The sequence below is a fragment of the Homarus americanus genome, unplaced genomic scaffold (assembly GCF_018991925.1).
Source record: "Homarus americanus isolate GMGI-L3 unplaced genomic scaffold, GMGI_Hamer_2.0 scaffold37839, whole genome shotgun sequence".
Taxonomy (NCBI): Eukaryota; Metazoa; Arthropoda; class Malacostraca; order Decapoda; family Nephropidae; genus Homarus; species Homarus americanus.
The window spans coordinates 1-4,848 of record NW_024714501.1 but is presented as its reverse complement, the minus strand read 5'-3'; the positions used below and the strand labels follow the sequence as shown (position 1 = coordinate 4,848).

At 39.4% G+C, this 4,848-nt stretch overlaps 1 long non-coding RNA gene across 1 annotated transcript; it reads right to left on the bottom strand.

The window, feature by feature from the left end:
* Positions 1–405: 405 nt before the first annotated feature.
* LOC121878907 lies at positions 406–1,899 on the bottom strand. The gene is made up of 3 exons (XR_006091257.1): positions 1,707–1,899; positions 1,199–1,286; positions 406–673 (listed from the first exon to the last, which is right to left on the bottom strand). It is a non-coding gene; the product is annotated as an uncharacterized LOC121878907 (long non-coding RNA).
* Between the last annotated feature and the right edge of the window lie 2,949 nt (positions 1,900–4,848).

Below are 4,848 nucleotides of genomic sequence, written 5' to 3'. Positions count from 1 at the left end.
TAGTTGCCTCCTCTTGAATTGCAGTAAGACATAACAAGTCATATATACAGTGACAATTTATTATGAGGGACATAAAATTAAGAAAATAATAAATATGACTTATCTTGAGGGGACATGTTCTTCTGGCACCGTGGGCTGGACACTCATAACAGACTATAAACATGGCATTCCCCGAGCTAGGACCTTGTTCAAAAGCCAGAACAATGTTGATTCTATAGGTTAACGACCATACAAAACAACATATCCCACACACAACAAATATAAATTCTGTAAATAAAGTTGTTAAACAATATTATGTAAGAAATGGCATTTTAGTTACAACCCTGACCATAAAAGTCTTATCCCATACATAAATAATATAAATACTACAGTAGTTGTACTGTAAATAAAGTCATGCTAAACAATAATTAATGTGAAAAAATACTTTAATTAGATATTTCTGTGGTATACTACGTACAGTACCGTATTGGGACCCCATTCTTAAGTGCAGGTGTGTGTAACTCAAGGACTGCCTATAGTAACAACAAAAAGACAACTCAACAAAGTTTTCTTATACAAAATGGTGATTATGTTGGGAGACTTAACACTACCAAAATAATAACTCATAACACAGTCCTCGGAGCCTACCTACCCAACTGACCAGCACCGTTTTGTCCACAATTGGTCTGCAACACTGAAATGAAACAATTACTTCCATGTACAGTGTAAACATATAGAACATGTCATCCAAAATTATAGTTTTATATTACATTATTTCTAAGATTCATTAGAGTATTTTAATGATTATTCCACATCTTCTATAGTTTATATAAAAACAATGCCATCTGCCAGTTATCCCCCACACTTAATGTTAAGGTTTTCATCCCCACCATTAAACAACCTGTAATTCTTTTAAATGTTCAGTGCGATATTGTCCAATTAAAAAAAAATTCCACTGTTGCTGTTATAAGAATTTGCTATATATTCCTTGTTAATACTATAGGTTAAATATATGGCTAAATTTACACTTTTGTCTGAGGAGGAGCAGTCAGATGTCTTCACCTACAGATAAACCGACGCTAGAAGTCGAGTGACGGCAGCTGTACTGTCATACTCTACTGGAATGTATCACGACTAGACGTGGGTTAAGGTTTCCCAGTTGTTGACAATCAAATCACTGAGAAATACCACAATAATATCATTATTGTACAGTACATACCTTATTGTGCTGTCAGACCAAACACCAGGGGATTACACTGTCTTTAAGTCTCTGAAGATCCACTGTTTTGGGAGTTATGTGTCAGCACCTGTATAAAAGATTATATCTCATATATGGTGCATTGTATTATATTACCAGTAGTTCCTTATTTCACACAATACATAGTTCTCTTTGGTCATGCTGTTTGACTGCAGTTAACCTACTCTAACTCCCACCAGATAGCATTAAGGATGTTTAATTGTCAGGTGAAATAAGCAAAGGTGTTTAATCGTTGGTCAGGTGAAACAAGCTAGGATGTGAATCATTTAGATCTCTAGATATTTTACACCAACAACTTCAATCACACATACAAATTATTAAACCTCCATCCAGCAGCCTATATGGGTAGACAAGTCCACTACAATGGGGATGTCTGATGTGAAACCCCCATCTAATGAACATCCCCTTCCATATGTAGTCCATTAGATAAAGGTTACACTGTACTTATAAAGCCAAGAAGGTTACTCACCAAGTGAGGGTCTGGGATGCCTCTCAAAAGGCAGCGGCAGATGCAACCAATCCGTCGCCTCCGTCTTTCAATAAAACAGTACAATCAGCAGGCAAGACATCTTTCCCTTCTGTAGCTATTCCTCTATGTTGGCTTCATGACTGGCCAGGACTTCCTTAATGTTTCGCTGTGGACTGTATTGTTCTCTCGTACTGAATCCATGGAGAAAAAGAAAAAAGGAAGCTAATATTACATTTAACAAAACAAGAATTTTGCTCCATTACCTATAAATATAAAAAGTGCAGCGTCAATACAAAAGCTAATTATTCTTGTTCCTTGTCCTGAAAGGTTTTCAAGGAAGATACCCATTTGTACAGCGAGGGATGCCTGTATTATCTACAATTAAATCTCCAGACTCAACACTAAGATGGCAGTCATCACTAAACAACAAAACTTTATAATTAACACTACAGTAATAGGTAGGCCATGTACATTAAGGAAGAGTAAAGGTCTTAGGGGACTTAACCTGAACAATAACTAGTGTGACAGATTTGAAGTAGTAAGTAAAACAGAATATCTGGCACAAATGAAGCATTTAGGATAAAACACAAATGGTAATTGTGTTAAGGTATGAAGTCCAAGGAAAACAACTTGAAAGAATCAGGGGATTTTTCAACCAGACAGCAGAAGCCTTAGCCAGTGTTTCTTAATGAACTTTATACTCTGACTGACAATAGCCCAGACAAGCTTGATGCACAAGCTTAGTGTAATAGTGCAGCTGCTTTAAGTGGAGTTCATACACGTGTTCAGGCATTTTATTCATTGCCATGCACACCAACATTTGCAACAGGCAAGGCAGTACTGCATGAAGTGAAAGTTACAGGGTCTCAGGTGTCTCCCTTACTATTGACAACAACATAAATAACTTTTCTCACTCTTGATCTGTTCTATTCTTTTTATTATTTTTTTTATTCTATTCTTTTATTCTCCTATATCAGTTGACAGTAATATTGAACCAGGCCTCCTGGGATGGGTCCCACTGGTCGGGAAGGTTGTGGACCCAAAGGCCAACCTGATCATCATCAAACTACTGGGGCCTCAACTGATGTCACCGCGGTTGCTGGAGGATCAGCTTTTTTCACACTTCATTTTTCCAACATTCTCGGCCCGAGATCCAATTTTCCTTCTGTGGAGCACCATCAATTAACCTCCTCTCCCGACCTCTAACTACTATCTGAACTTCAACTGACCAAAGCAGCTTCACCCAAACTACAACCTTTATACTTCCTTCCGTTCTAAGGGAGGTGTATGCGCCTACTGCAACACACATACGCCTATAGCTCGACTCACGGATCTTGAATCTTCCCTTTATGATGTCATCTGGCCCAAAATATCTCTGCCAACTACAGGTCCACAAACCCTTACCTGAAACCCTTGGTGTCATGGTCACGTTGACTGCTAGTCTGTTTTAACACTAATGATTCTTATTATACTCCACGAACGCAAAACATGAGTGGGTTAGCTATTCCTAAGAGAGACGTGTTTTTCCCCATGACGTTTATACTCACGATCCCTCCCAGTAAGTCCCGCCTTGTGAAGACAGTTGTCAATGCGTTTTTTATTCCAATTTTTCCTGGCAAGCTCAATCTTGGATTAGTTTGTGTTAATCAACTCCAGTAATTCGCCAGACCTTTGTCAACTGAGGGCCATCCTTGAATGAGTGACAGTTGTTTGTTTGTGATTTCTGTCATTGAGTGAGTAGCAATCGCTGGCAACTCGGGTATATAACCACGGGCGCGAGGAAGAGACGTCCTCCATAACGCGTCCTCTCCCGTTGTCTCCAGGTATGTAGCTGTGTTCTCCCGCCGATATAACCATTCAGTTTGATTTAGTCAATTGTAGTGAATTATCAGTGTTCAAGTTGTGACTGTGATTGTCATTCACCCAGTGTAAGAAGTAATATAAAGTAAATGTAGTCTGACGTTGCCAGACGAAGGATTTGTTGTGATCGAGTTGTCCATGCTTCCCTCCATAATGCGTCCTCTCCCATTGTCCCCAGGTACAGGGGGCGGGGGCTTAATTGAACACTAATATAGGAGTATTTTAACCGAAAACTACTGATAAAACGAGTAACATCTCTTGAACATTGGAAGGTTAGGTAAAGTCTCTTGTTTTCGTCATGTATTTTATCCTATTTTACATTGAAATACATCACGTTTCAGCAAAACTACTTTTTATTTCTGAGAATATATTCATTCAGGCACAGTTTAGGTAAAATATACATGTGCTGTAACATTTTTTTTTAATTGAAAACGATTCGAAAAACACGTACCAAGAAATAACGTTGGAGAAGTTGGGGGAGATAACCAGGATGATTGAGGCACTGAAAAACCTGACCTATATTATGGACCCCTCCATGGTGCGTGCCCTGAAATTCAAGCGAGGGATGGATGATGCTTTTGTTCCATACAAAAACATCATGGAAGACATGAAAAGAAAGAGACGACAACTCCCCATCACCATGTTCTTTGATCACCGAAGGAGAGATTCAACACCATCAATCGCTGGCGGCAGTGAGGAAGCAGCTGAATCCACGTCGCCCCCACTTCACCACCTGTTATGGAATTGAGTGACGATGAGCCCGATGACCCCCGCCCTGTCGCCGAGGAGAGGTACGGTACAGTAAAGTGAAATTCTTATCTCTTTTTTTTAATAGCTTTTCTTGCCATGTTTATTGTTTGTAAAAATGCACAGCACAGTACAGTTCAGTACAAGTACTGTACATAGGAAGTGGAGGTGCAGTTATTCACAAAACATTTGTGTTTGTTGTCGGCAGTAGTGACGGGGAGGAGGTAGAGGTGGAGGAGGGAGCGGAGGGAGCGAGTTGGGAGGAGTGGTGAGGTGACCTTGGACGCAGGAGCAGGGACGAGTGGAGATGCCAGCCAGTACATTACGGGTGTATTAATTGTTTTGATAGCTATTTTTGCATTTTAATATTAAATACTGTACATTACATTTCAACAAAACTACCATATATTTCTGAGAACAAAGAAATGTAATATTTTTGCTGAAATGATGTACGTATTACAGTGGAAAGTGGGATAAAATTGTGACGCAAGCAATGACTCACTCTCTTTCGTTCAAAAGATGTTGCCGTAATCGC